At 42.7% G+C, this 12,204-nt stretch overlaps 1 protein-coding gene across 5 annotated transcripts in view; it reads left to right on the forward strand.

The window, feature by feature from the left end:
- Positions 1-12,204, forward strand: part of DLC1 (DLC1 Rho GTPase activating protein) — a 338,048-nt gene that overhangs the window by 150,314 nt on the left and 175,530 nt on the right. The window lies entirely within an intron of this gene.

The raw sequence follows: 12,204 nt of genomic DNA on the forward strand, positions 1-12,204 counted from the left end.
CTGGCCTTCCAAGGCTTGTAAAGTGTTGTTGTTTTTTTAAAAAAGCATTTTAATTAGTTTTAAATGGTTTTAATTGTTTTTGAATTGTTTTTAGCACTGTGTTTTGAATTGTGTGTTTTTATGTCTTTTTAAAAGTTGTTGTACACTGCCCATAGCCTCTGGATGGGGCGGTTTATAAATGTAATAAATAATAATAATAACACCAAGACAAAAGCATGTTTACAAAATACAATGTTTAACAAAATACTTTAATTAAAGCTTAAAAGTTACTTATACCTATTATAAATTATTATTTCAGCATTACTTTATTGTTAGTGGAGGGAATGCATGGAATATTGAATTCATTTTGAAAAGTTTTTTAATGGGATAACATTTCCATTACATTTAGGTGTTATTTCTAATGAGGCAATGAATACCAGAGAAATTACAGGAATGAGACACAGACTTGTTTTCATAGAGCAAGCGGAGATATTAAACTTTAGTGGAGTCAATTATACTTAGATAGATTAAAGGTCTGTGAGGGTTTTTATTCGTGTGTGTGTGTGTGTGTGTGTGTATGTGTGTGTGTGTGTGTGTGTGTGTTAAATGTTACAGTTTTAGTAAGCTAAGCTAGCTTTCTTGATCCCAAGAAATAATTCCACATCTGGAAAATCTTTACTACATCTGTGTTGGGTTTGAATGCTTTTTGTTGCTTTCTTCACCAGTTCCCATGACTCTCTTACCTCTGTCCTGTTTTCTTAACAGAAAAACATTTTGTTGCCCAAGCACACTCTAGTGCAACTAAAAATAGCACGATCATTTCATTTCCTGGGATTCTGTTACTTATCCTCCTTACCGATGTTTAAATCTAATTAGAGAGATGTCGCTTCCTCCCTTCCCTTCCAGAAATAGAAGAGTACATTTTGAGATGCCATAATGCAAAAGGAAACAACATGTATTAATATGCTGTTACCTTAAAGGTAGTGCTGTTTTTATCCTTTGTTGCATTTAACTACTACTGGCATTTTATCTTAAGATTCCTATAAATCAAACCAGATAGTGACTATTGATCTGAATAATCAAACAAGTTCCACACACTGCATGTGCTGTCAGTGAGGTTGTGGGCAACGTACTGCACTGCCTGCTGCAATTCCCAATAAAATAGCTGGGCTCTAAATATTTGAGGGGGGTTTTAAAAAATTGGAATGGGTCAATTTGTCAACCCAACCAAAAAGCCTTGAACATTACTGCCAACAGAGGCAGTAATGTTCTAAAAAAAGGTGCAGCTTTCACCTCTGTAACTAAAAAGATATGATAAAGAATTTTAGCTATGTGGTTGACCATTGTTAAATAACTGGTCTAGTTTTGTAAGCACCTCTGTGTATTATTACTTTTTTGCTTTGTAGAAATACTATTTTGTTATTGCTTATGGACTGGACAAGTGAACTTTTCCTTCCATCCATCCTCCATTTATAATTGTTTGGGAACATTCCAGCTACTTTAGGAAAGGCTGTCACTGCATAGCAAAGACCTGTCTAGAAAATAAAAGTACATAGGGACATAGGAAGTTGCCTCATACTGAGCCAGACCATTGTCCCATCTAGCTCAGTATTCTCTATGCTGACTGGCAGCAGTTTCTCCAAGGTTTTAGACAGGAGTCTTTCCCAGCCTTACTCGCTAGGGATTGAACCTGGGACCTTCTGCATGCAAAGTAGATGCTCTAATACTGAGCTGCAGCCTCACCCTTGTATATGGTTAGACAACTTGTGTGTGTGTGTGTGTGTGTGGTGTGTGTGTAGGTAGCATGGATGCATTGTGGAGGGGCTTATTTATGAACTGTAGTGACAATGAAATTCTCATTAGACAGAATAGTCTATACAAACATGGCTGACTGTGCCTAGAGCTACAAAGACCATAAACCTCCCTCTCTGGAATAGTTCCATATATTGTAGGTTTCTTTGAAACCAATCCAGTGCAAATATTTTGCGGCTTGTTAGCCTGAATATCTAAATAAAGAATCACTCCCATTGTTCCAAACTCTCCTTTTACCAAAAATGGATGTTGTTGTGTTGTGCTGTTTTGTGATGTGTTAGAGAAGTCCAGGTGGTAGTATCACCTGGACTTTCCCTTGCATCCTCGAGCTGTTTTTCCTTCTATTATGCATTTAGTGGGGGGAAAGGAAGCAAAACACTGGGCAAAAACACCAGCTGAATCCATTATTTGCTCAGAATTTTCAGGGGCATGCAAAAAAAATGTTGCTGCATGCATATATATGTATGCATGCATAATATATGTGCCTCCATTTCAGTCCTTGGGGCCAGCTCAACCTCCAGAAAATTTTTAATGCAAACTCCAAAACAGTTGTTATTGCTGATGAACTGTAAAGGCTTAATTGTTGCATGAGCCAAGATGTATTAGAAATTGCACTATGGTGATAATTGTATGATCAGCAGCACACCATATGTAAAGCTGGACTCCTGACTGAGAATTAATGCAGCCAAGCAGCCATGTGGAGAATGCAGGCTTATAGAGCTATGCAGAGCACAGCATTATGTTATTTCTGGAAGATGTCTGGACACACTTCTGTGTGAGGGCAGCTCCATTCAGGGGTCATAGACAGCAAAGAATCCTATAAATTGAATGGGATGTTTGATCCAGGGTGTGGATAATCCACATCATCACCAAGAAAATGCTCATCAGGGATGTGTGGGGCTGATGTAGAGAGACACTGCAAAATCAAGGTAATCTAGGATGTAAGCCACTTTAAAACTTCAGAGCTCATGTGTGTGGGTGCTGCTAGTCAGAACACATCTGGAAGCCTCCTACATGCAAGTGATAATGCAAGAATTGGCCCTTAGGCAAACACATATGCACACGCAGGGCAGCTTCACATAATCATTTATCAGTTTTTATTGCTATTCACAGTGCTTCCTACCCTACATAGAAGCTAACCCTTGTGTTGGCGAAATGCTCCCCATCACCTTATGCTGACAATGTAGCCTGATCTTAACAGTAGGTGAGGTCATTTCTACAATCAAAAACTGTGTTCTAACCAGGTTTTGGAGCTGTGCACGTTTCTAATTTCCACTTGTGTGGAAACAGGGTAAGAGGAAAACCTGAGTAGCTTTTCCTCCTACCTTACTTCCACACAATCACTTCAACCCAGGTTTTCCTCTTACCTTGCTTCCACACAACTAGAAATTGGGAGCACACACAGCTCTCAAACCCAGGTAGAACACAGCTTTTGATTCTGTGAATGACCTCGATGTCTTGTTACCATACTTCACATAGTCACGTGTGGTGGAGCACCCCACCCCCAAATGAACATGTAAAGCCACTTTGAGGGTACATTAAGTTGTGAATTGGTGCATGATGAAAGAATTGCTTGTGTTTTCCAGTAGTGCCAGCCTTCATCTCAATTCACGCATTTGGTCATGATGGTGCAGCAGGGAAATGACTTGCCTAGTGAGCAAGAGGTTGCTGGTTCAAATCCCCGCTAGCATGTTTCCCAAAATATCACCTATATTGGGCAGCAGCGATATAGGAAGGTGCTGAAAGGCATCATATCACTGCGCAGAAGGAGGCAATAGTAAACCCTTCCTGTATTCTACCAAAGAAAACCACATGGCTCTGTGGTCGCCAGGAGTCGACACCAGGAGCTGACTCGAAGGCACAACTTTACCTTTTACCCATCTTAACTGTCATCCTTCACTTGAATATAACCCAAATGGTGTTTTCTAGTCCTCAAAGAAACAAGCAGAAAAACCATAATATCACTTTGCATCTATATAGCACTTTCCCCCAGAGCAGTTTATACATTTACTCAGTGTTCTTGAAACAACCCTGTAATAAGATAGGCCAGTATCATTATCTCAAATTGTAGATATGGTGCTGAAAGAACAAATAGGTTTCCTAAAGCCATCACAGTAGATATGACATTTGAACATGGGACTTCCTAGGTCATACACTATGCTAGCTCAATAGAACATGTTAGAATTTTTTATCTCTTAAAAAGCTGTCCTAAAGAAAGTAGAAAACAGTTGTTCTCAGAGACTTACAACACTGGAGTGTAGATTTAGCTTCAGTATTACAGAAGAAAATCCCTGACTATAACAAATGAAACACATTTCCCAGAGAAACACATTTCACATTTATCTTGACCTTAAGGCTAGATCCATATCTCTGTGGCTGATGACCTCTGTCATTGATTTCAGCCTGATGACTTGTGTCTACAGAGCCCAGCCAGTTTCGATAGAGAATGAGGTTCAATAGAGAATATATCTATAAGGGTTTGATAGAGGAGAAACAGAAATTGGGTGGTGGTACCCTTTTCTGAGAGGGTACGTGTCTGAAGCCACTCTTGTTTCTTGTTTATATAACTTTTCTGTATACAAAGATGCTCAAAATGGTTTCCCACAAATAAAATTGAGAACTCAAAACTTGAACAAATAGGAGTATGCATTACAATCAAAGCAAGTAATTTCATAACAATGTATTATTAATCTACTATAAAAGATAATCATAATACAGAACAAAACAGTTCAAAAGGTTTTTTAAAAATGTCTAGCTACCAAACCATAACAAAATTTCAAAACCTGTCAATTATTGCAAAACTCCAAAAATGGTCTCACAGCAATAACATAAAAATCAATATAATATTGCAATATTACCAGTTGCATTTCAATGCACTACAAATAAAAGACAATTATATTAATCTAGTACAGTATCAAAAAAAAAACAAAACCCACACCAAAAACACACAATCCAAAAGAATTGCAACTGTAATAAGAACAGTACAGGCACAACTAGACCTAAGCCAGATTGCTGAGAAGTCTCAATTAACTTATTCACTAAATATATTTGGGTGGGGGGAGAATAAAAAAATTTTAGTTATATATTTGTATCCCTACCTTTTCTCCAAGCAACTCAGGAATCTCCGTCCTCCCTTTTATTCTTTCTTGTCCTTTACTTAGGAAATAAGAGAAATTACAATAACTCTGTGATGTAGCTACGGTTGGTGATATAGTGGATGGGTTCACATGACTTCCTGTCAGTATTTTCAAAGTAGGTACGAAAGAAACCAGAAGTTCCAGGGAGTACATGCTCTCAACATGTGTGCTGTCTGAACCTGCCCACGTTCAGTTCCCGATCCCAGTTACCCACTCCCTGTGTCCACTTGAAACCATGAGTTGAAGTTGGCTTGACAAAGTAGATAAAATCAATCTACTATGTTAGGTACTTACAGGCAGTCGTGTTAACCCATCCAGTGACTGACTCTAGGTCATCCAGGGAGTTCCATACTAGCTGAGTGGGAATTTGAACCCAGGTTTCCTACACACTACTCAGCTGGGAAATGCTTGACTAACAAGCAGAAGGTTGCCGGTTCGAATCCCTGCTGGTACTATATCAAGCAGCAGCGATATAGGAAGATGCTGAAAGGCATCATCTCATACTGCGCAGGAGGGGGCAATGGTAAACCCCTCCTGTATTATACCAAAAGAAAACCACAGGGCTCTGTGGGTGTCAGGAGTTGAAATCGACTTGACAGCACACTTTACCTTTACTCAATACACACTGATTCTCATGTTTTATTCCTGGTGCTTCTAGTACTCTATTTCTCAACCTATTTTTCTTAATCACTCTTTTAAAACAGATATCTGTCTTGGTGATAACTAGTAAATCAGTTTGTCAGTCAAATTACTTTTCTTTATCAGATGTCTTTCCCTCTGCCCCTGATATTCAGCTTTGCTTTATCTCTGTTCTTGCTCACCTCATTATTCCTGCCCTTTGTATCACTTTAAATAATTTAATCCTGTAGAGGGGGCATGTTTTTTTAAATAACTGTAGACCATTATTGTTCTCTTTTGCCTTGACTCCATTAGCTGTCATTTGGCTAAGCTGGGTGTATTTTGCTTTTTTAATGTTCCCTTGTAAATCAAAGTCTGCAGCTCTGAAATCATTTGTGTTGCTCTTATCTGAATTCTTTCTAACCTGTTTCTAACTCTTTGTGGTATTGAAGAGCCTGAAAGTGCACACTGAATTCTAGGTGTGGTTTCATTTATGTACAGTATGTCCAACTGTTTTTTATCCCTTGGTTGGAATGTTCAGTATCTTCACTACAGCTATTCATCCTGACACAGCAGTAGGCGCCTCAGAATCAGAACTCTTAGAATTCCTAGACTGCTTTTAGACAGGGGCTCATACTGTTACCCAATAGTTGCTTTTCTTGTGTTGGCAACATTCAGAGTTGCAACGAACTTTCAACAAATACAGAAGAGCCCCTGGTGGCGCAGTGGTAAAACTGCCACCCTGTAACCAGAAGGTTACAAGTTCGATCCTGACCAGGGGCTCAAGGTTGACTCGGCCTTCCATCCTTCCGAGGTCGGTAAAATGAGTACCCAGAATGTTGGGGGCAATATGCTAAAATCATTGTAAACCGCTTAGAGAGCTCTGGCTATAGAGCAGTATATAAATGTAAGTGCTATTGCTAAGTGCTAAATACATGGACATAGTTCTTTTTCTTTATGTTCAACCCACTATATTCTGTCCACACTAGTGAGTGTGACCTAGTAGATGTTGCCTCCTCCCCTGTCTTCCTCTTTCCTTACCGCATAGCTTTTGCTTTCAGGCATGCTCCAAAAGTGAGTTTAAAATTGGAGAATTGCAGCTTTCAGTCAGTGAAGGTCTGCCCTTTGTTTAAAGTGGCTCCTGCTTCTCCAGACACTGAAACAGTTGTGAGGAAAAACTCTTTATTGATTGTTTCCTGGAATGGTTTTCTTCTTCTCCTGTCCACCTTTTAACTGCCCATTTCCCTAATCCTACCATAGCTGCCTTATTTTTAAATTTTAATTTTCCATGAGTACAGTTACATTTAAGCGCTATTGCATAAAAACTTGAATGTTTAAAAAAAAAAGTGGAAAAGCATTATAGCACAAATTTTAAAATGAATTTAAAAATAAACATGGTGGCTGACATCCAGAGCTGCCATCTGGGGACACAGCAAAACTTGTTCCTGACTCAGCCAGAGTTTTGCCAAGCAGCAGAGTACACAAATGGGGGATAGGGTTTATTGCTGCTCTCCCCAGCCCCCATAAGTGCTCTTTACCTTCCTAAAATATGTCCTTGAAAGTCGCTCAGCCCTCCCCGGGGTATATTTTTTGAAGCCTAAGAGCAGTTTGGGGGGCAGGGCAGAACAGTGAAAAGCCCTCTCCCATGTGAGCGTTCTGCCACTGACTGAGTCAGGAGTAGCCTCTGTTGGGGTTCATAATTGTTTAGCAAAGCACCAAAAGAAGCTACCCACTCCAGTTACAGAGTAGAGTGCAGAGTTTAGTTGTTGCAGTTATTTAAAGAACACACTTGGAGATTGTTGTACAATCTAAACTAAAGAGATTTATTGGTGAAGTACATTTGAGATAGGAAAGACCTAGTCCTATCTATCAGCTAGATAATGAATAGGTAGGGAGAGAGTGATATTTCCATCTGCTCTCTAAGAGGAAAGGAAGAGGACTGACTGACTCACTACAGGAAGTACCTGAAGAGTCAAGGCAGGGTCATAGAGTAGAAGCAAGCAGGGACTGGTAAGGAGACCCTCACTTACTACTTCTACTCCCAATGCCACTAGTGGTTATTAGGATAGTCGGTGCAAAAGATTGATGCACTGGAACTCCATCTCCAACAGCCTCTCTGTCTCTGCATGGGGATGCAGCTGTGCTGTGTCCCCAGATGGCTGGCTCTGGATCTCAGTGTGATGAAATGAGATTGGAGAGTGAAATCAAATATGTAGAGTTGTCTGGGTATGAAGTGGTTAAATCTCCTACTGAGTGTGGCTGGCAGAGACAAGAAACTTGCAGCTGAGTCTGGTAAACCCCCTTGTGGAGAAAAGCTGTGAGAGCAGCTGGCATCTTTGGAGAGTGACAGTCGGAACTCGTGGTTGACAGAGAGAAGGCGTCTGTCATGCAGCCTGGTAGGTAGGCTGGGAAGTAAAGAGAACCAGGGCAAGTTCTGAGTTTTTTTAAAAAAATGTTAAAGCAAATCAGTTATATGAGTTTGGAAAGGACCGCATGCTCAGGTGAAGAGATTGAATGCACAGTTTAAGAAGAGTACCAGGAAACATATGTTTAAGATTCAACATAAACAAGTTCTTCAACATAAAGAAGTTTACTGGGGAAATACAAGTCTAGATAGAGAGCCTGCATACCTTCAGCCAGCTACCTCATGGTGCTGGGGAGAAAGAAGGAGGAAGTCTCTCTTTCAGGTGAAAGAATGAAACTGGAGAATATCAGTCTACCAAATGGTGGCTCAGAGCTGAGCCAGAGACTGGAATGGAGAGGGCCCCTAACTTGCCCTAGTGGGCAATAGGATTGCAGGTGAAGAGAGTCAAGGCCTTCTGGAGCTTGCATCTCCAACACAGCCAAGGCTCCTGAAGGTTTTGGCTGAAGTACCCACCTAATGGTGCAGCAGGGAAATGACTTGACTAGCAAACCAGTGGTTTCTGGTTCGAATCCCTGCTGATATGTTTCCCAGACTGTGGGAAACACCTATTTCAGGCAGTAGTGATAGAGGAAGATGCTGAAAGGCACAATCTCATACTTTGCAGGAAATGGCAATTATAAATCCCTTCTGTATTCTACCAAACACAACCACAGGGCTCTGTGGTCGCCAGAGGTCAACACTGACTCGATGGCACACTTTATTTTAGGTAATGATACTGTAACAACAATCCTGTAACTAAGCAAGCATGACCCTACTGCTAAGTAAAGAATCAAGTGACCTTCAGAATTTGTTATTAATAAACTTTATTTTATTCAACTTCAAAGAAATGGAGAGTGAGTTTGTCCATACTCCCCACCGCCACCCACCTACAATACTATGCTTCCAGTACAGAAGATCCATACTCAGTGGCTTAACGGGGGGAAATGGCGCCCAGGGCAAGCTCTGGCCCTGAAATTGCACCCCCCACCCCCCCAGGCCTCCACATACCTGCGCAGATCGCCGGCGGTGGCGGCGATTCGGCTGTGGCGGGATGCGGCGGGTTGCCCACCAAGTGCGGCGGTGGTGGTGGCGATTTGGCGGTGCCGGTGGCGGGCGGCGGCGGGTCGCCTGCCGAGTGCGGCGGTGGCTGGCGGCAATTCGGCTGTAGCGGCCCGAGCGGCGGTGGATCACCTGCCGATGAGGAGTGCAGCAGACCGACGCCGAGGCCTGCCGTCTGGCCCGGTGTCGCTCTGCTGCACTCCTCGGCAGGCAATCCGCCGCTGCTCGGGCCGCTACAGCCAAATCGCCGCCAGCCACCAGCCACCACCGCACTCGGCGGGCGACCCCCCGCCGCCAGCCACCGCCGAATCGCCACCGCCGCCACACTCGGCAGGCGACCCGCCACCGCACTCGGCGGGCGATCCAGGGGGGGTCGGGGGGATGCCACTTTTTGGCACCCCCCCCACGTGACCCGTCGGGGTGGCGCCCAGGGCACGTGCCCTGCCTGCCCCCCCTATCGTTACGCCCCTGTCCATACTTATGCAGATCCTGTTTATACAGAGACCTCATTTAGGTGGCAGTGAAGAAAGATAACAGTGGGAGAAACAGAAAAGGCATTAAATAAACACTAATAAGAGCTCCCCAGAAAAACCCCTCTCATTTAACAGCTGCTGTTGAAATGGCACCTGATGGTAACTTGAAATGTAATGGTGAAGTTGGGCCAGGTATGGAAATGAAGAGACATGGTGTTAGAGTTCAGTCACCTAAATCATCACTGTACACATCAAAACCATATCTCTATAAAAAGTAAAATAAAATAAACAGTAATGCCAAGACATTTGTTCTGTCTTTTTTTTTTTAAGTCAGATGTTTTGTGGTCTGCGAAGAGAGAGATATGAAGCATCAGGGAAAACCTAAGAAGGTGACAATTTGATGTGATGCCATGTAGATGCCTTGTAAGAAGTAAATGAATGAACAGTTGTGATTTCAGAGTATACATTGCCTCTGGAAGCACCCAGAAATAAAAACAATGGATATAACGAAAAATATGATCCCTCTCATATATCTACAGTATACGTATCAAGATAAGGATGGTAGATCCAGATCCTTCTCAGCCAAATTTATTGGAAGCCAACTCCCTCTGTCCCCTCCCCTCACTGTGACATTACTACGGCCAAGACACTTTGATCAGGGAGGGACCAGCATTGCAGCCTGAAGCACCTCCCTGTGCTAAGTGAGAGAATGTATCAGAGGCTTTAGTGAGAACTCTGAAGCCTTTGAGTTGGGATATGGTGAGGGAAGTCTTAGCTTCACAGAAATAATGTGTGAATATACTCAAGAGATGCTGAATATTTCATTGTTCACAGTTACTTTATTGTGGGTAGCATAAGTATATTTCTAGCTGATGGGATAATTGCTGTATTCATTTTAGGATAATTGCATCTGATTTTTTAAATGATGCAATGTGGATCTTTCCTAGGATAAACTTACATAAAAGTGGGGAAACACATTGTTTATCTTTACGGAAATTAGCTTTTGGAACTTGTAATCTGCACACAGTTAGTACAAAGTTTGGTTGAAAAACTAAAAGTCGGGGGGGGGGAGGAAGATAACAACACAGATGAATACTTAGGGCTTGTGTAACACAATTTCAAATGCAAAGCATGTGCAACCTTCTACACACATCTGTTTGTACAAACAGTCAAATGAACAGATTATGCAAGTCCACACGATGAACTATTTGTAACAAAATTATTTTGCTTGAGTAGCCCCCTTGCAGTTATTTTTTAACTTTAACTTTTTAAAATAAATTGATGCACCCAGTTTTATAAATCTATGCTGCTTCAAGAATGGGGAAGAAGATGGTACAAGATGATGAGACCACCCCTCTGCCTAGTGCTGGGGGGGGGGATGCTTTGCCTCACCCTCTCCTGGGCAGCAACTCAGCAGACCTCCGTGATTGGTCATGCCTGGGAGGAGGCAGAGCTTCCTGCTCCCTCCCAGGAGCCAGTTGTCTTCTGGGCACACAGAAGAGCCAGCACCTTGCATTTTGGTACCCAGTTGGGCCTGGGTGACCGGGCGTTTGTGCATTGGAGGGGCATGTGTGGCATGCTATCTGGTCAGTTGTTGGTGGCAGTTAGAGAATATTTACAGGTTCATTCCCCCCCCCCCGCACAATTTGTTGGGTACCTGGCCTTGTTGTTGCATGAGGTGAGGTATTACAGTGAAGGGCTTGGAGGGGGGTTTCCAACCTAAAGTGTGTCAAGTGCACCAGGAGAAAGATCAATACAGAACTGGGGAGGGTAGTCCTCACTAGCAGGGGATTTGTGGTGGAGCACCCCAAGATAATTTTTTATAGCCCTGAACTATTCAGGCCTGACAGGGTTCACCTATCCACTCTGGGATATGACAGTTACTTATTTGACCTGCAGTATGGTCTTAGAGAATTCTTAGCAGGGTCGGGGCAGGGGAGGCCAAGGAGGGCTAACCTTCCCCTGTGGCAGGGGCCATGCGGGATGGGTGTTCAGCAGGAGTTGGGAATCTATGCTGGTGAACATCTTGGGGCTTAGCTATTTTACTCAGGAGAGGGTGCAGTGTCCCCTTAGATTATTTGAGGCTCAAGGGCTACATCTCACACTCTTACCTGCTTCAGGGACTTCGCAGCCTCAAAGCCTGTGCAGCCTTTGGGGCGGGAAGTACAAGAACGAGCCCCGACCCTCTGTGGTCTGGCTGTGAGGCATAGGTAGCAACTCTGTTAGGATGCCCAGTCCTAAGCCAGGGAATGTTGCCCTTCCGGCTGGGGGAGGGCAACCCCAGCATAGGTTAGGCCCACACTGCCTGGGGGTTAGATTTCTCCTGCTAAAGACCCAGTTTGAATTGATTGGGATTGATTTGTGGATAAAGTTGTGAGCCTTTTCTCCCAAGTACTGTTTCTGGTGTATTTCTTGGTTGGTGTGTCGGGGGGCAATTCTTATTTAGTAGAAGGTGTTAAAAGTGAGGTTTTGGTGTATGTATATATTTGTGATTGCAGATTCAAGAAAGTATTCACACTTGTAATATGTTTGAAAAGTGCCATTATGTAGTTGGGAAGTACTACTCAAGATCAAAACTGTAGTTGGGAAGTACTACCCAAGATCAAAATCCATCTGAAGGATAACTCAGGTAGGGCTATATTGTGTCAAGTGGTAGACTGAGGAGCCTGTAGCTCAGAAGCAAAGTGCATACTTTGCAAGCTCAGGGTCCCAGGTTCAATCC

Source organism: Hemicordylus capensis, chromosome 5, assembly GCF_027244095.1.
Source record: "Hemicordylus capensis ecotype Gifberg chromosome 5, rHemCap1.1.pri, whole genome shotgun sequence".
Lineage (NCBI taxonomy): Eukaryota > Metazoa > Chordata > Lepidosauria > Squamata > Cordylidae > Hemicordylus > Hemicordylus capensis.